The sequence below is a fragment of the Aquarana catesbeiana genome, linkage group LG03, assembly GCF_042186555.1.
Source record: "Aquarana catesbeiana isolate 2022-GZ linkage group LG03, ASM4218655v1, whole genome shotgun sequence".
Taxonomy (NCBI): Eukaryota; Metazoa; Chordata; class Amphibia; order Anura; family Ranidae; genus Aquarana; species Aquarana catesbeiana.
In genome coordinates this window covers 708,502,394-708,522,317 of record NC_133326.1, presented here as the reverse complement: position 1 = coordinate 708,522,317, position 19,924 = coordinate 708,502,394, and the positions used below count along the sequence as shown (strand labels likewise).

The following is a 19,924-nucleotide window of genomic DNA, read 5'->3' as shown; positions in this document are numbered from 1 at the left end:
AGGCTAGCTGTTGAACACTAGTGGGTCTATCAATTCCATTGTGTACAACAAGCCTTTTGGGTTTTTACCGAACGAACAGTGCCTCCAGTTGGAGCCGGCAACACCGATCATTGTATTCTGACGGTGGGGATCATTGTCAGAATACAATATGACAGCGGGAAGGGTTCCCCCATCCATCCTGAGTATGTAGATGGGGAAATTGGCTCATTCAGGTTGAACAAAAAAAAATGAACATGTATGGCTAGCCTAAGCCCCTGAGTGAATTTTCTTTTTAACCTTGGAGCAGTGGCGGTGCGTCCATAAGGACGCACCGCCACCCCCTCTCTCCAGCCACCCCCTCTATGACCAATGGATAGATTCATGCATAACATGAATCTATCCATGGCCGCCGCTGCCACCCCCTATTCAGGCGTCCAGACCCTTTTCGGGCGCCGGTCGTCTGAATTACATCGGGGGTGTTTTTAAAGCACCTGATTAGAGCCATAGGCTCTAATAGGCGTCAAAAAAGGTGAGCCAGGTGTGTTAGAACCGCAAATGAATATTCGCTTTCCTAATGCTGAACCGCCTCTCCGTTAATCGGGTGCTCAAGTCTGTTACCTGTCACCTGATTGGTGGAAACGACAGGCGCTGTGATTGGACGCCTAGCGGGAGGAGAGGACAGGAAGAGACGCATGGAGGACACTGCTTGCCACCATCACCCACTGCCCCACGAGACAGATTAAGTGCCAGGCAGACGGTGAGTGGGTGGGGGGGTCTGGTCACAGTGGCAGGATTCGATGGCACAGTAGCTGCATTTGATGGCACAGTGGCAGCATTCGATGGGCACAGTGGCAGCATTTGATGGCACAGTGGCATCATTTAATGGGCACAGTAGCAGAATTTGATGGCACAGTGGCAGAATTTGATGGGCACAGTGGCTGCATTTGATGGGCACAGTGGCAGCATGGCACAGTGGCTGCATTTGATGGGCATAATGGCAGCATTTGCTGGCACAGTGGCAGCAATTGATGGGCACAGTAGCGGCATTTGATGGCACAGTGGCTGTAATTGATGGGCACAGTGGCTGCGTTTGATTGCACAGTGACTGCAATTGATGGGCACAGTAGCGGCATTTGATGGGCACAGTGGCTGTAATTGATGGGCACAGTGGCTGCGTTTGATGGCACAGTGACTGCAATTGATGGGCACAGTGGCTGTGCTTGGGCACAGTGAGGCTGCAATTGATGGTATTTTTTCAGTTTGTTTGCCCCCTCAAAAATTTTGGCACCAGCCGCCACTGCCTTGGAGATGTGTCCACTAGGCGCTTTATACATTTTACCTTCTGAAGTCTTCCTTAACATATTATACAACTTTTTTGGGGACGGGACACATATTATTTTTTTACACTTTACTAAAGAGGATATTTATAAATAATTTCACCCAAGTATTTTCCACAGAACTGTATGAGCCAGAAGATTGAGTTCTCTCTAGTTGTATGTCCTCAGAAGTGGATGAGCCAGAAGACCGCATTCCCATTAGCTGTATATCCACAAAAGTGGATGACCCAGAGGATAAAATTCCCTCTAGTTGTACAGTATGTCTATAGAAGCGAATGACCCAGAGGATTGAGTTCCCTCTAGCTGCATGTCAACAGAACTGAACGAGCCAGAAGATTGAGCACCCTCTACTTGTGTGCCCACAGAATTGAATGACCCAGAGTGCTGAGTTCACTCTAGTTGTATATTCACTGAAGTAGATGATCCAGAGGATTGAGTTTCCTCTAGTTGTATGCCTGCAGAAGTAGATTGCCCAGAGAATCGGGTCCCCTTTAGTTGTATGTCCACAAAACTGGATGATCCAGAGGATTGCGAATTAGCTCCCTATAGTTGTACGTTTGCAGAAGTGGATAATGCAGAGGATTGAGCTCCCTTTGTTGTATGTAGACAGAGCTGAATAAGCCAAAGAATTCAGGACTGGGTGACCTAGAGGATTGCGTTCCCTATAGCTGTATGTCCACATATGTGGATGAGCCAGAGGATTGGGATCTCAATGATTCACCCAGTTCTGCAAACATTCAACCTACAAAGGGCTATTTGGTGGTCCACAGAACTGGATGACTCAGAAAATCGAGTTCCCTCTATTTTTATGTCTACAGAAGTGGTTGACCCAAAGGATTGAGTTCCCTCTATTTTTATGTCTACAGAAGTGGTTGACCCAAAGGATTGAGTTCCCTCTATTTTTATGTCTACAGAAGTAGTTGACTCAGAGGACTGAGTTCCCTCTATTTTTATGTCTACAGAAGTGATTGACTCAGAGGATTGAGTTCCCTCTATTTTTATGTCTACAGAAGTAGTTGACTCAGAGGATTGAGTTCCCTCTATTTTTATGTCTACAGAAGTGATTGACTCAGAGGATTGAGTTCCCTCTATTTTTATTCCTACAGAAGTGGTTGACTCAGAGGATTGAGTTCCCTCTATTTTTATGTCTACAGAAGTGGTTGACTCAGAGGATTGAGTTCCCTCTATTTTTATGTCTACAGAAGTGGTTGACTCAGAGGATTGAGTTCCCTCTAGTTGTATGTCTACATATGTGGATGATCCAGAGGATTGAGTTCCCTCTAGTCGTATGTCTTTATATGCGGATGGACCAGAGGACTGGGATCTCAATGGCTCACCCAGTTCTGCAAACTTACAATCTACAAGGGCTATTTGGTGGTATGTTTTTCTTACCTGACCATGTAATCAGATGAATCTTTTACATGTTAGTGTGATATAGTGATCCTAAGTGATACCCTTAGTATAGTGATCCTAAGTGAACTCACCCTTCTTTGACAGCAGCATTGTATACACCATCTGAAGATATGATTGAGAGAATATCTACATGTAGGCAGGTGCAGTCTATTTTCTCCACTGCAAGTGGCTCCCAACTGCAGCGGCAATGCAAAGGGAGAAGAAGTCAAGAGGAACATGGTTCCTCTATGGTTTCCTGGGTCACTGAGGCAGCGATCCAGTTGGATGCTGACAGCCCATGTGACTCTGATGGCCATCCTGGGTTGAGCAGAGTCTATTTTTCATTGAAGCTCATTGGACCGGCAGGGACAGGAACATGTAAAATCTTCCCACAGGATCCAACAAACTTGGTTAAGACTGAGTTCATATCTGAATCCAGCTCCTCCCTAGTCACAGGAAATTATTAAGAAGGCTGTAAAAAGCACAAATGTAAAAGCATTGAGTTAAAGCTGGCCATACATCGACCGGAATTCGGCTGGTTCACCAAGTATAGGCTAGCTGATTGAACACTAGTGGGTCTATCAATTCCATTGTGTACAACCAGCCTGTCGGGTTTTTACCGAACAAACAGTGCCTCCAGTTAGAGCCTGCATCACTGATCATTGTATTCTGACGGTGGAGATCATTGTCAGGACACAATATCACAGCGGGAAGGGTTCCCCCATCCATCTTGAGTGTGTAGCTGGGGAAATTGGCTCATTCTGGATGAACAAAAAAAATTGAACATGTATGGCTAGCCTAAGCCCCTGAGTAAATTATCTTTTTCACCTTGGAGTAGTGGCGGTGCATCCATAAGGGCGCACAGCCACCCCCTCTATGACCAATGGATAGATTCATGCATAGCATGAATCTATCCATGGCCGCCGCTGCCACCCCCTATTCAGGCACCCAGCCCCTTTTCGGGCGCCGGGCGCCTGAATTGCAGCGGCGGGGGGTGTTTTTAAAGCACCTGATTAGAGCCATGGGCTCTAATAGGCGTCAAAAAAGGTGACCTGCGAGCGTCAGGCTTGGCGCTCGCAGTTCACCCAGGTGTGTTAGAACAGCGAAAAAATATTTGCTTTACTAACACTGAACCGCCTGCCCGCCAATCAGGTGCTCGGGTCTTTTACCCGTCACCTGATTGGCGGAAACGACAGGCGCTGTGATCGGACACCTATCAGGAGGAGAGGACGGGAAGAGACGCATGGGGGACACCACTCGCCGCCGTCACCCGCTGCCCCACTGAGACAGGGTAAGTGCCGGGCAGATGGCAAGCGAGAGGGGGGGTTGGGTCACAGTGGTGGCATTCGATGGCACAGTAGCAGCATTTGATGGGCACAGTGGCAGCACTTGATGGGCACAGTGGCAGCGTTTTCTGGCACAGTGGCAGCATTTGATGGGCACAGTGGCTGCATTTGATGGGCACAGTGGCAGCATTTGATGGCACAGTGGAAGTATTTGATAGGCACAGTGGCTGCATTTGATGGGCACAGTGGCTGCATCTGATGGACACAGTGGCAGCGTTTGATGGCACAGAGGCAGCGTTTGATGGCACAGTGGCAGTGTTTGATGGGCACAGTGGCTGCGTTTGATGGGCACAGTCGCAGCAATTGATGGGCACAGTGGTCGCATTTGATGGGCACAGTGGCTGTAATTAATGGGCACAGTGGCTGTGTTTGATGGCACAGTGGCAGCGTTTGATGGCACAATGGCAATGTGTGATGGGAACAGTGGCTGCGTTTGATGGGCACAGTGGCGGCATTTGATGGGCACAGTGGCGGCATTTGATGGGCACAATGGCAGTAATTGATGGGAAAGAGGGGCTGCGTTTGATGGCACAGTGGCTGTGCTTGATGGGCACAGTGAGGCTGCAATTGATGGGGATTTTTTTCAGAATTTTTCAGTTTGTTTGCGCCCCCCCCCAAAAATTTTTTTATCACCAGCCGCCACTGCCTTGGAGAAGTGTCCACTAGGCGCTTTATACATTTATATTATACATCTTTTTTGGGGACGGGGCTTTCATTTAGTAGAAATTTTGGACACATTTTATTTTTTTTACACTTTACTAAAGAGAATATTTATAAATAATTTCACCCAAGTATTTTCCACAGAACTGTATGAAGATTTTGTTCTCTTTAGTTGTATGTCTTCAGAAATGGATGAGCCAGAGGACCGCAATCCCTTTAGTTGTATATCAACAAAAGTGGATGGCCCAGAGGATTGAGTTCCATCTAGCTGTATGTCAACAGAACTGGATGAGCCAGAGGACTGCATTCCCTTTAGTTGTATATCAACAAAAGTGGATGACCCAGAGGATAAAATTCCCTCTAGTTGTACAGTATGTCCATAGAAACAAATGATCCAGAGGATTGAGTTCCCTTTAGTTGAATGTTTGCAGAAGTGGATGACCAAGGCGACTTAGCTCCCTATAGCTGTATGTTTGCAGAAGTGTATGACGCAGAGGATTGAGCTCCATCAAGTTAAATGTTTGCAGAACAGGATGACCCAGAGGATTGATTTCCCTTGTGTTGTATGTCCACAGAATTGGTTGACCCAGAGGACTGAGTTCCCTATAGCTGTATGTCCACGTAATCATTGAGATCCCAGGATTGGGATCTCAATGATTCACCCAGTTCTGCAAACATACAACCTACAAAGGGCTATTTGGTGGTCCACAGAACTGGATGACTCAGAGGATTGAGTTCCCTCTATTTTTATGTCTACAGAAGTGGTTGACCCAGAGGATTGAGTTCCCTCTAGTTTTATGATCTCAGAACTGGATGACCCAGAGGATTAAGTTCCCTCTATTTTTATGTCTACATATGTAGATGAGCCAGAGGATTGAGCTCCCTCTAGTTGTATGTCTACATATGTGGATGAGCCAGAGGATTGGGATCTCAATGGTTCACCCAGTTCTGCAAACATACAACCTACAAGGGCTATTTGGTGGTATGTTTTTCTTACCCGACCATGTAATCGGACGAATCTTTTCCATGTTAGTGTGATATAGTGATCCTAAGTGATACCCTTAGTACAGTGATCCTAAGTGAACTCACCCTTCTTTGACAGCAGCATTGTATACACCATCTGAAGATATGATTGAGAGAATATCTACACGTAGGCAGGTGCAGTCTATTTTCTCCACTGCAAGTGGCTCCCAACTGCAGCAGCAATGCAAAGGGAGAAGTCAAGAGGAACATGGTTCCTCTATGGTTTCCTGGGTCACTGAGGCATAGATCCATTTGGATGCTGACAGCCCATGTGACTCTGATGGCCATCCTGGGTTGAGCAGAGTCTATTTAAGACCCTGGCTCCTGAGTTTGGCATGCATTTAGCATGTGGGTAGTATAGGGATAGCTCACGCTTCTGTCAGGGACAGTAATAGCGACAGGGATACAAAACGAGTAGGGGAAGTCTAGGTATTCAGCACTTCTCCTGGAAACCTCCCCACTTGAGCACAGACCAGCCAGGCTGCATTCTTTTGTTTTTTTTCCCTTTTTCTTTTGATGTATTGTCTGCACTTCATCTGACCTTTTAGACTTTTATACTGCAAGAAATGTAGTATTAAAAGCAAATATTTAAAAAGACGTACTAATTAAAGTGGAACTTTATTTTTTTTTTTTTATTCTTTATTTAATTTTATACTAAAAAAAAAATATATATCATTTTACAGAATCCACCATATATATACTTACATCTTTCAAAATTACATGAGATTTTTCATATTTCCGCATTTCCCCCCATCCCCCCCCCCCCCCCCCACACCCTGTCCCGGGACTTAAATAACAGTCTAGTTTACATTTCTTTTCACTCATTTCAATCCTTACCCCCTTCTATTATTGGCATAGTACCTCGATGTATCTCCACATCTTTTTAAACGCTTTACAACTTTCCCATTTATCCTTTCGATCTCTCCCCTCTACTTCTTCCCTCCTTGGGTTTACACTCTCCAAGTTATAAATGTAATTTATACCGAGTATCCAGTCTCGCATTTTTAGGCTATCAGGTTCCTGCCTTTTTTGGGAATAATGCCGCGTACACACGGTCGGACTTTTCGTCTACAAAAGTCTGACGGACGCCGACGGACAAAATACGGCTGACAATCCGATCGTGTGTGGGCTTCCCCGGACTTTCAGCGGACTTTTCCAGCCGCAAATCTGACGGACTTTAGATTTGAAACATGCTTCAAATCTTTACATCGTAACTCCGCCGGACCCAGAAATCCGCTCGTCTGTGTGCTAGTCCGACGGGCAAAAACCCACGCTAGGGCAGCTATTGGCTACTGGCTATCAACTTCCTTATTTTCGTCTGGTGTACGTCATCACGTACGAATCCGTCGGACTTTTGTGTGAGCGTATGTAGGCAAGTCCGTTCATTAGAAAGTCTGCCGCAAGTCCGCCAAAAGTCCGTTGAAAGTCTGTCGGACAGGCTGTTGGACTTTTGTAGCCAAAAAAGTCCAACCGTGTGTACGCGGCATAAGGCTTTTCGCTACATTGATCAGAGTGGGAATTACAGATGCTCTGTATTGATTAACAGAGCCCTCTTCCCCATGGAACAAGCATATCCAGGGATCTTCCGGGCGGGATTGCTTTATTAGTAATTTCCTTGATTAATTGTAAGGCCTCTTTCCAGTATTGTTTAATTGTGGGGCAGTTGCACCATAAGTGGGCCATTGTTCCGACTGCCTTACACCCTCTCCAGCAATCCAAGGATTTGCCCGGTTGAAATGTACTTGTTTTTTCGGGTGTCGCATACCACCTTGCTAGGCACTTGTAATTCATCTCAGCCGTCCTAATGTCTGCAGCAGAATTATGTGTTCATTTCATAATTTTATCAATGGTGTATTTGTTACTTTGTGACCCTAGTTCATATTCCCATTTTTTGATGTATGGCGGGACCTCCAGATCCCCTCCAGAAGATAATATTTTATATATCCGAGCTATATTGTTTCTTGATTTTTCCCTCGTACATAACCGCTCCAGTGGCCTAAGATCTTCCCCATCTCTTATTGGGTGGGGCAGTTTCTCCACAAAGTGTCTTAACTGGAGGTACCGCCATCCATCAATCGCCATTAATTCTGTGTCCAATCTTAATTCATAAGTGCTTATTTTGCCCTTCTTCAATATATCTTTCAACTATGCATTGTCCTTTTTTATCCAATTCTCCCCAATTGACCTCTTCCCTGATGCAAAATAATCATTCTCTTTTAAAAAAAAAACAAGGGTGAATTATGTGCCCATTTGTTTTGTTTGTGAATCGTGTCCCATATTTTGAATGTATTACGCGTTATTTCGTGCGTGTTCCCACCCAACGCCCTGTATTGTGGAGGGTTCCAAATTACCCTTCTTAAGTGTGTACTGCTCATTTCATTTTCTATTTTAACCCATCTTTTTTCATTATCTTCCTTCGCCCATTCCACCACACGTGTAAGTACAACAGCTTTATGATATCTTCTAAAATCTGGGACGGCTAAGCCCCCCTGTTCTTTCCCCTTTTCTAGAACAGCCGATGCAATTCTCGTTTTTTTATTTTGCCATATAAACTTCGATATGATAGATTTTAAAGTTTTAAAAAATGTTTGCGGCAATGATAAAGGTAACATTTGAAACTTATATAGGATTTTCGGTACCAAAACCATCTTTACTGCATTGATACGCCCTATCCAAGAAAGGGGTTGGATTGATATTTTTTTTATCTCCTTTTTAATTTCATCCAGCAAAGGGATATAGTTTATTAGATAATTTTTCCTTAGGGAGGTAGTTAATCTTATTCCCAGATATTTTAAACTCTTCTTCCAAGGGAAGTGGAATTCAGTTTGCAGATTCTCTTCTTCCTGTCTGCTTATATTTATATTTAGAATCTCAGATTTACTAAGATTGATTTTAAAATTAGAAATTTCTCCATACAGTTTTAGAGTCTTCAATAGATTTGTCACTGTGATACTTGGTTTTGAGATGTAAAACAGCACATCGTCAGCAAAAGCTGCCAACTTGTGCTCTTCCTCTCCTATCTTGATGCCTTTGATATCAGGATTATTGCGAATTGACGCAAGCAGGGGTTCTAAAGTCAGCACAAACAGAAGCTTTGATAGCGGACATCCCTGCCTGGTTCCGTTTTCCATCTCAAAAGGGAGGGATAGTGTGCCGTTTACTTTCACACAGGCGGAATGGCGGTTATATAGTACTTCAATCCATTGGATCATTCTTGGTCCAGCGCCCAAGACTGCCAACGTTTTTATCATAAGTCCCCAGTCTACCCTGTCGAATGCTTTTTCAACATCAATCAACAGGAATAGCCCTGGGGACACACTGGTTTTGATGGCCTGAAGGAGGAGCAACGTTCACACCCCGTTGTCCTTTCCTTCTCTCCCTGGGATAAAACCGACCTGGTCCGGTCTTTCAACCTGGATGCCAGAACTTTTGCGTAAAGCTTGGCATCCACATTCAAAGGGCTATCGGCCTATAGTTTGAAAATAGCGTACTATCCTTCCCTTCTTTCAAGATAACCATTATTGATGCAGCCAGGGCCTCCTTACCCATTCCATAGTTAACTCCAAACCCATTCATATACTGACATAGCTTCGGTACTAGAATCTTTTTATATTTTTTAAGATAGTTGGTTGTGAACCCATCTGGACCCGGGCTTTTACCCAGGGCTGAATCCTTTAAGGCATTATGGATTTCCTCCTTAGTTATAGGTCTGTCTAATATAGTCCTGTCACTTGCTGATAAATGAGGCAATCTAGCATTTTTTAGGAACTCTTTAATCTCCTCGGTTTTTCCTATTTCCTGTTGTCCCTTCTGATTGACACAGTATAGGGCCTCATAGTAACTCCTAAACACATTTGCTATCTCTTTAGTTTTGTATACCATTTCCCCATTTTTATTTTGAATTTTTTCTATATAGTTAATTTCTTTTTTCCTTTGCAACATTTTCGCTAGATGTTTACTTGCTTTATTTCCCTATAGATATCTATCTTTTGCTATTCTATGAAATGCCCTTTTTGGCTCCTGATCCATAATGTTATTGAGTTCATCCCTTTTACCCACTAATTGGTGGAAAATCTCCTGATGTTGTCCTTTATGTTTTTTATGTTCTAGTACTAATTTGTACATCTCTTCTATTAAAGTATTAATTTTTTTAATTCTCTCTTTTTTTTTTCCCAGCGCCAATAGAGATCAAAATGCCCCTAATATAGGCTTTAGGTGCCTCTCATAAGGTGGCACCTGATATTTCCCCAGTATCATTAGTTGAAATATAATGTTCTATTTCTTTATGGATTATTTCTGCTACCTTCTCATCTTGTAAAAGAGCTTCGTTGAAACGCCATGAATACGGCTGTCTTTGGATAACTGGCATCCCAATCCTCATTGACACCGGGGAATGGTCAGATAGCGTCGATATTTCTATGTTTGTTGCAATTACCTGCTTCAATAACCTATGGTCCACCATTATATAATCCAATCTCGAGTACGTCCCATGTACAGGGGAGAAGAAAGTATAATCCTGTGTCTTTGGGTGTTGCATTCTCCATATGTCGATCAATTTGGCATTGGCGCATTTTCTGTTTTATCATATTTAACAGAGCTTTACTTGTCCCCTGTACCCGGGACATACTGCCTACGGCCGGGTCCATGCAGAAGTTCAGATCTCCAGCCTATATCACGTCCCCCATCTTAAAGTCCATTAATCTTCCCAAGGTCTGTTTCAAGTACTTAATGGGGTTCTTATTAGGGCAATAAATATTTGCAAATGTATATGTCTTTTCCCCAATCTACCCTTCAAGAAAATAAATCAGCTTTCAGGGTCTGTCATCCTATCTTCTAGTGTGAATCTCATCATTTTCGCAAACCCAATTGCCACCCCCTTGGCCCTCTTAGTAGATGAGTCCCCGTAGTACCAAATCGGAAAATCCCTGGAGAATAGTTTAACGTTTGTTTCCTGAGAAATATGGATCTCCTGTAGGAACACCACCTCAGCTTTATACTGCCTAAGTTACTCCAAAATTTTATATCTCTTTGTTGGAGAACTCAAACCTCTGACATTATAAGTCAAAAAATGTATTTCAATCATCGCGCTGTCAGCGCGAGGAGAAAAAATAGCCGATTACCGGCTCTGTTTATATCACATGATCAGCTGTCATTGGCTGATCATTGGCTCTCATAGACTCGCTGATCACGAGCGCGCCGCGCGCGCCCTGCAGGGGGCACGCAGGCCGCTCGTGCACGGGACGACGTCAATAGACGTCGTCCCGGCAATGTAGGTCCGCGCTGTTCTGTAGGTCCTGCGCTGATCTGAAGAGGTTAAGTGTTCCCGGTCAGGCTGCCTTTCACCTGGCTTGTTATGAACTGTTATTCGCTGATTAACATCTGTGTCCCATTGGGGAGGGTTCCATTCATTTCCTGTTTCATAGCCAAAACAGAAAGTGAGAAGAAATCCCGTCCAAAGTAAGGAAATCCCTGGCTATCACCAGAACTAGCGTCTCCCTTTGAAGATTTCCTCTCTATTACTGTTCTGGGGACAACCCAAACTTTGTGACAGTAACAGTTAGTTATTTTCAGCTAAGTAGACATAAAAATGCAGTTATTTGTTCTCCGTTACATTGGTATGCATATATAAATATAAACCCTAACCAATTTATATTCATCTTTTGTTGCATCTCAGTGCTGCTGGTTACCTGAACCCTCTTTTGCAGCTACTTCCTGTCTACATGCACTCCATCGATGGCTGCCTTGGTCTTTCTCCCTCCTAATGGTAAGAACAGTGGACCGTGCCTGCATAGTGTGGGTCATGGACTCCATCAGAAGCCCATGTGACAGGGTGACTATGCAGGAGTACAATTTGGAGACAGGAACAGAGAGTTGTCACCCTCTAATAGGAAGTGGCCTTCACCGCAGGATATCACCAGGGATTATTTTAATGAAAGCTGAAGAATTCAAAGTATTAAAATTCCTTTTGAAATTATATTAACAGAGTAATGCGTATTGTTAAGTGTATGGCCAACTTATAGGTTCATTTTAAGAGTTAGGAGAAGGGTTGGTGTGAAAAGGGAGTAAAAGAATAAAAAGAATGGGCGGAGGGACGGCATGACATAGGCGGACAGCAGGACAGGCAGGGGTAGTTTAGGAACTGTTGCCCCTTTAAGGAAAGGGGGGTGGTTAAGGGCTGGGAGGGGTCCTGGGGAAGTTTAGTGGGAAGGGGGAAGTAGTTGGGTCAGTCGTGAGAGGAGAGGAGTGAAGCTTCCCACCCACCCTCCCGATGTTTTGGTCAGCATTGCGGTGAGGCTGTCATGACAGCCCGGCAGTGGTGGGTCTTTGGAGGAAGAGAAGAAGGCTGGAATATAACATGGTTGAGACCCATTTGTGGTATGGGGTTCTCGGGTAACGAGGTATTTAACCAGGAAGGGGTAAAAAATGTAGGTCACTGCGGATGTCAAGTACCGTCTCCGAGTCGGTATCTTGCAACTGGAGGCTTACATTTTTAAAGAAGTTTGTTGCAGTGACCACGTTGTGTGTCATTGCCCTCAAAGACCACCAATGTATTGGAGAAGGTTTGGTTGATGGTTATTTTAAATGTTATTTATTTAAGTTACGTTATTTGTTAAATAAAAGGCCTTAAGGCCATTTTACTCCAAAACCTTGTCACGTCATTTATCGGGTAATTGGGGGGTTCGGAGGTTATGGTCCAATAGGGTGGGGAAAACTGGATTTATCTGTCCTTCATATGTCATGTACATTTCTGTGCTGTGATACATTTTTTTCTGGGTGTGAAAATTTTGGCTAAAATTACCATGGCAATTTTATTTAACTGAAAACTCATATAATGGTGTCCTATCTGTCAGCCTGGCCCTGGTACAAATGATGAAGGATCTCATGAATGTAATTGTTTCAACAATGATGCTTTGTGATGGTATTTCCAGTCCGAGGTGGTAGAAGGAATCCTGGAAATACAATCCATCCAAAGGTTGATAATTGTTCCACACTCATAATTACATGACAATACACCGTGTAATTATAACCCGGCAGAAAGGAACCTGAGTGCGGGAAGGTGTGGCAAACTGGAAACTGATGGAGGATTACAGGTGAACTCCAGGCAGATAGATAGGACACAAATGAATTCAGCTTTGTGATCGTAATACTTCACTAAGGGTTCTGTTTTGGTAAAAAAAATTCTGGATGAATGACACATATCACTCACCCAGCCATCACAAATTCTGACTTTATACGTCACTTTCCTATGATCGTCATTATGACATTGGTCATAATGTGATATTTTCCCCACTGAGGTATTTCAGGACATTATGGCCACATTAATGGTTATGACATTCATCTAGTGTTTTTTTTTACATTTTTTATAAAAAGATCTCTAATTGTTTTTGTTTTTTTTTTAGTAAAGGAATTGTCAAAAACTGTCTATTGTGGTTTTTACTTTTTGACAGTTTTTGGTGAATGGGTAGGGGACGGGGTACAATGTACCTGATACCCTATTCACATAGGGGGGGCAGGATCTAGGATCTAAGGCCCCCCTTGTTAAAGGGGGCTTCCAGATTCCTATAAGCCCCCCACCCGCAGACCCCCACAACCAATGGCCAGGGTTGTTGGGAAGAGGCCCTTGTCCCCATAAAACACCAATCTCATGAATTTTTTTATATGTATTTATTTGTATTAATTGTCTTCACACTATGAATTTTGTATCCAATAAACCAATCTTATTATTTTAAGACAGTCTACCTGTGTGCCTTTAAAGTCCATTCTTTTAGTCTTTAGTTTTCATATGCCCAATTTGGGACGTTGGCACACTGCTATCTGTGTACCCACAGTGTCACCCTGTGTAAGTACACACTTACTTGGAATTTCCTTCAATATATATATATTTTTTAATAATATTGTAAAAAAAACAATAATGACTTACATTTAAGAGGGGCCTAGGGAGCTGAACAAGGAGTTTCCCGACCTCTCTAAGGTAAACTGGGTTCCACGAGACCCCCGTTCAAAGTGACTCATAGACACGCAGCCACACAATGAATTTGGACACAATGCAGATCAACGCCAATCTGGGTATAGCGTTCTTTGCTGTTAGAGCGGTAAGGATGTGGAACTCCCTTTCGCAGTTGATGGTGTCAGCAGAGAGTGTAGATAAATAGGAAAAAAACGTTTAAATGTGTTTCTTAGCAAACACAATGTATAGGATATGGAAAATGGTAGTGACCTACACAGGGCGGCTGATATGGCAGTACAGCCAGCCCTCCTGTTCTGGGTCCAGGCCCTATCAGTTGAAGAGGGTGGCCCAGGTACCTGCTGAGCAGGAGGGCCAGCTGTACTACTATACTGCAGACACCGATCCTCTTCTGCCCTCCCTCACAGCGATGTTGGCTTCTCTTCTGCTCCATCCCTTCAGCCGTGCTGCAGGGGGATCAGTTTTAGCATCCACGCCCCCCCATCCCTCATGCTTTCCAGGCCCCCCCCCCTGTGCACCCCTTTTCCCCAGAGTCGGCTTCCATCCTCTCCTACCGGGAGCTGCTCACGGCAGGACCCGGGACCAATGCATTGTGTAACTATGTAATTGTTCTTGCTTTTTGGTGTCACTTGTTTATTTGCATCTTTTCTCTGCAAGACTTGACAAAAAGTGAAGGTTGTGGTGTGAGTAGATTTTTTTCATTTATTTGCTTATTTTATTACCAGGAAAGATGCAACTTATAAAGGCCATTTTAACTTTCAGTTTCAATCTTCTAAATACATTCCAGGTGCATCAAAACAAAAGGTGAGCAGAGTTTTTTAGGCGACTTTCTATAGAAAGCAGTCACAACATGAGTAGAAAAGCCTGTTCCCTGTTGCTGCAGAGAAGGATGCATGCTCGATGTGTGGAAGCTAATGGTCTCTCTACAGAGGTCCAAAACACACTCCCTACTGAGTCCAACCTATAGCTGTGCAATACATAGCTCTCATGCTTCCTGCTGATTGGAGAAGTCTAGCTCTGACTCAGAAGGGGATGTGTCAGACTTCTCCAGATAGACCACTGCTTCTGCACATAGAGCAACGGTCCATCTCTGTACCATGCTGGCAGGGGACGGGCCTTTCTACTCAAGCTGTGGCTATTTCTGAAGAAAACCAACTGGAATGTATGGCTGATTTAAACTGAATATACTATTGGGGATTAAACAGCTGTTGAGAAAAATGTAAAAAAAAACAAATCTAATAAAAAACAAAAACAGGACATGTATGAATAAATAAAGCAAATTTTATTTATTTATTTTTTAAATTATTGTATTAAAATTCTTGCTGTCTCTATCCAGGGCACAATGAGACATAAAGGAATCCTCATAAGCACCTCCTTGTTCTCCACCGTGACTTTTCTGATGGCAAGATGGTTCATGAACACCAGAGGCACCCCCCAAACAATGCCCTTTGCCCCTACACCAGTTAGAATGCCGCTCTCCATAATGAGACAGTCAGTAACCCTGTCCAATGGCACTTACACTTATCATCTGAACCTAACCAGTTTTGAGGCGGAGTTCCCCCTACTACAGAGTTACCATTGCACACTCATCCAGGAGCAAAACCAAGAGGAACAAGGAGCAACCAAACAAAAGCTCTTGATCCTGGCGGTGAAATCCCAACCCAGTACTGGGACAAGGAGGTCAGAACTACGGAGGACATGGGCTAAAGAGAGAGAGATAAATGGATACAGAATTAAACCGATATTTTTGTTGGGAAAGACGGATGTGAAAGGACATATGGAATTGGCCAAACGTGAGAGCCAAGAGTACGGTGACATTCTACAATGGGACATGACTGAAGGACACCATAACTTGTCCTTGAAAGAACGCTGCTTCTTGGAGTGGTTGTATCTGAAGATGCCACAAGTTGATCACATTTTTAAAGGTATGAGAGGAGAGTCCAGACTAGGCACACTAAAATATTTACACATTCTGAACAAGCACTTTAAAACAAGTTCTCATTCGCTTCCGTAAGTATGGGTATTGTGGAGAAATTCATCCTCAAAATTCACAACTGTCTGCATCCTCTGACTCCCCCCATCCCATGTGACCGTGTCTCTGCTTTCTCTAACCTACCCCATCTGATGTGATTCTGTCTCTGCATCTCCTCACCACCCCTTATGTCTCTCTGCAGTCATTCACACTCCTCCTCTCCTGAGTGTTTATGACATGTCTCTGAAGCGTCTCACCTCTCTCCTCTCCTGTGTGCTTATGTCTCTTCAACCTCTCACTCCTCTCCTCTCCTGTGTGTCTATGTCTCTAAAGCCTCTCACCCCTCTCCTCTCCTGTGTGTCTATGTCTCTGCAGCCTCTCACTCCTCTCCTCTCCTGTGTGTCCATGTCTCTAAAGCCTCTCACTCCTCTCCTCTCCTGTGTGTCTAAGTCTCTGCAGCCTCTCACTCCTCTCCTCTCCTGTGTGTCTATGTCTCTGCAGTCTCTCACCCCTCTCCTCTCCTGTGTGTCTATGTCTCTGCAGCCTCTCACTGCTCTCCTCTCCTGTGTGTCTATGTCTCTGCAACCTCTCACTCCTCTCCTCTCCTGTGTGTCTATGTCTCTGCAGCCTCTCACCTCTCTCCTCTCCTGTGTGCTTATGTCTCTTCAGCCTCTCACTCCTCTCCTCTCCTGTGTGTCTATGTCTCTAAAGCCTCTCACCTCTCTCCTCTCCTGTGTGTCTATGTCTTTGCAGCCTCTCACTCCTCTCCTCTCCTGTGTGTCATTGTCTCTAAAGCCTCTCACCTCTCTCCTCTCCTGTGTGTCTAAGTCTCTGCAGCCTCTCACTCCTCTCCTCTCCTCTCCTGTGTGTCTATGTCTCTGCAGTCTCTCACCCCTCTTCTCTCCTGTGTGTCTATGTCTCTGCAGCCTCTCAGTGCTCTCCTCTCCTGTGTGTCTATGTCTCTGCAGCCTCTCACTCCTCTCCTCTCCTGTGTGTCTATGTCTCTGCAGCCTCTCACTCCTCTCCTCTCCTGTGTGTCTATGTCTCTGCAGCCTCTCACTCCTCTCCTCTCCTGTGTGTCTATGTCTCTGCAGCCTCTCACTCCATTCCTCTCCTGTGTGTCTATGTCTCTGCAGCCTCTCACTCCTCTCCTCTCCTGTGTGTCTATGTCTCTGCAGCCTCTCACTCCATTCCTCTCCTGTGTGTCTATGTCTCTGCAGCCTCTCACTCCTCTCCTCTCCTGTGTGTCTATGTCTCTGCAGCCTTTCACAAAATTGAACTTTTTGGCCTAAAAGCAAATGCTACGTGTGGCGGAAAACTAACACTGCACATCACCCTGAACAGTGAAAAGGGGATGATTAATGCGCTACCCAGAAAAAACAAAACCAGCTGCTACAAACCATGTGACAAGAAAGAAAACAAATGTAGAATAAATTGTAGCGCTAAAAACACACATATACTAATGGTGAATAAAAAGTTCTAAGTGCATGTAAATGTAAAAAGTGATTGTAATCCAAAAGGACAATAGTCCGTGGTGAAAGTAAATAATCCGTGTATCAATCCTGTCTGCTTCCCAACCGTCAACTTGTATGTCATCAACTTTAGCGAATAGATGGAATACGCTTACCAGAGAGGTTGGATTCTACTGCCATGAGCATAGAATCAATGGAGCTTGATGACACCCAGGGCAAAGTGGTAAGTGTTGGAGGCAAGGGTAGAAGTGTTGGAGGCAGTGTTGGAGGCAAGGCAGTGTTGAAGTGTTGGAGGCAAGGGTAGAGCCTCTACAAGGCCGGGACGTCCCCTCTTTATCCACCGAAGCAGAGCCAAAATCGATTCCAAAAACAGAGTGGTTTCTGGTCTGTGTATCAGCCTTGAGGCTGATACACAGACCAGAAACCACTCTGTTTTTTGGAATCGATTTTGGCTCTGCTTCGGTGGATAAAGAGGGGACGTCCCGGCCTTGTAGAGGCTCTACCCTTGCCTCCAACACTTCACCACTTTGCCCTGGGTGGCATCAAGCTCCATTGATTCTATGCTCATGGCAGTAGAATCCAACTTCTCTGGTAAGCGTATTCCATCTATTCGCTAAAGTTGATGACATACAAGTTGACGGTTGGGAAGCAGACAGGATTGATACACGGATTATTTACTTTCACCACAGACTATTGTCCTTTTGGATTACAATCACTTTTTGGGACATTACGTTTACATGCACTTAGAACTTTTTATTCACCATTAGTATATGTGTGTTTTTAGCGCTACAATTTATTCTACATTTATCACCCTGAACACACCATCCCCACTGTGAAACATGGTGGTGGCAGCATCATTCATATTGTGGGGATGCTTTTCTTCAGAAGGGACAGGGAAGCTGGTCAGAGTTGATGGGAAGATGGATGGAGCCAAATACAGGGCAATCTTAGAAGAAAACCTGTTAGAGTCTGGTAAAGACTTGAGACTGGGGCTTCACCTTCCAGCAGGACAACGACCCTAAACATACAGCCAGAGCTACAATGGAATGGTTTAGATCAAAGCATATTCATGTGTTAGAATGGCCCAGTCAATGTCCATACCAAAATCCAATTGAAAATCTGTGGCAAGACTTGAAAATTGCTGTTCACAGACGTTCTCCATTAAATCTGACAGAGCTTGAGATATTTTGTAAAGAAGAATGGGCAAAAATGTCCCTCTCTAGATGTGCAAAGCTGGTAGAGACATCCCCAAAAAGACTTGCAGCTGTAATTGCAGTGAAAGACGGTTCTACAAAGTATTGACTCAGGGGCGGCTCCATACAAATGCATGCCAAACTTTTTACATATTTATTTGTAAAAAAAATTTAAAACCATTTATCATTCCGCTACACAATTGTGTGCCACTTTGTGTTGGTCTATCACATAAAATCCCAATAAAATACATTTACGTTTTTGGTTGTAACATGACAAAATGTGGAAAATTTCAAGGGGTATGAATACTTTTTCAAGGCACTGTAGATATATAGCATATATGGTTAGTGATCATCATACATGATAACTATCTTTTTCCTCCCTACAGTTGACGACGATGAATTTGTGAACCCAGGCGTGATTGTACAGTATATTACAGAATATGGATCCCCAAATACAATTCATGGTTTCCACCATCATAGGCCACCTGTCATGCGTGAGACAAAATACAGCATTACAAAGACTCTGTACCCTCAGGAATATTATCCAGGTTTTGTATCTGGTGGTGGCTTTCTGTTCCCAGGAGCCTCAGTGAATGGTCTCTACAATGCCTCCCTTCTACTCCCTGTATTCCCATTGGATGACGTTTATTTTGGATTTCTCACCATGGCGGTCAATCTAACCTTTCAACATGACAGTCGCTTCTATGTGCGAGGATTAAAGTACAATGTGTGTAAGTACAAAGAAGCACTGGTGGTCCATGGTATTAATGAAGCGAACATGGCATGGATATGGTGGGACATACAGAACAGCAAATGCCGAAGGTCGAAATCACACCAAGCTGACAGACAGACGTACAGACAAAGAACTTCTACAAATGGGAAAAAAAAAATCATTCCTCAATACAAGGGCTAAAACACATCTGACTGGATGTTGGAGGCTAAAGAATAGTTCTACTTTTTAGAATATTATTTACGGAAAACACAATTCGGAAAGTCCTTATGAGCCCCATATTGTGGCATTATTATTGCACCTTTTGACGTGGGCACTGTACTCAGCACCATTTACATTTTTTACAACTATCACATTTTTTTTAAATATATGTTTGAATGTATTCATCCATTTTATTGTATTTATTACAGGTACTTATGTAGCGCCATCAATTTACGCAGCGCTTTACATATACATTGTACATTCACATCAGTTCCTACCCTCAAGGAGCTTACACTCTAAGGTCCCTAACTCACATTCATACATACTAGGGACAATTTAGACAGGATCCAATTAATCTACCAGCATGTCTTTGGAGTGTGGGAGGAAACCGGAGTACCTGGAGGAAACCCACGCAGGCACAGGGAGAACATGCAAACTCCAGGCAGGTAGTGTCGTGGTTGGGATTTGAACCAGCGACCCTTTTTACTGCTAGGCAAGAGTGCTACCCACTACACCACTGTGCCTCCCAAATATTCATTTTATTACAAAAAAAAAGAACCAAAATGGGTTTATACTTGAAGATGTTATTCAGGTCGGGATAGGTGGTGGTGAGGTATGGAATTCTCCATTATTCACTTAAGGGTGCTTTGCTT

At 43.9% G+C, this 19,924-nt stretch overlaps 1 protein-coding gene and 1 pseudogene across 1 annotated transcript in view; both read left to right on the top strand.

The window, feature by feature from the left end:
• The window catches only part of LOC141133628 (beta-1,3-galactosyltransferase 5-like), a 404,153-nt gene that overhangs the window by 223,330 nt on the left and 160,899 nt on the right, over positions 1-19,924 (top strand). The gene's annotated exons all lie outside the window — the stretch shown is intronic.
• Positions 14,777-19,253, top strand: LOC141134346 (beta-1,3-galactosyltransferase 5-like; annotated as a pseudogene).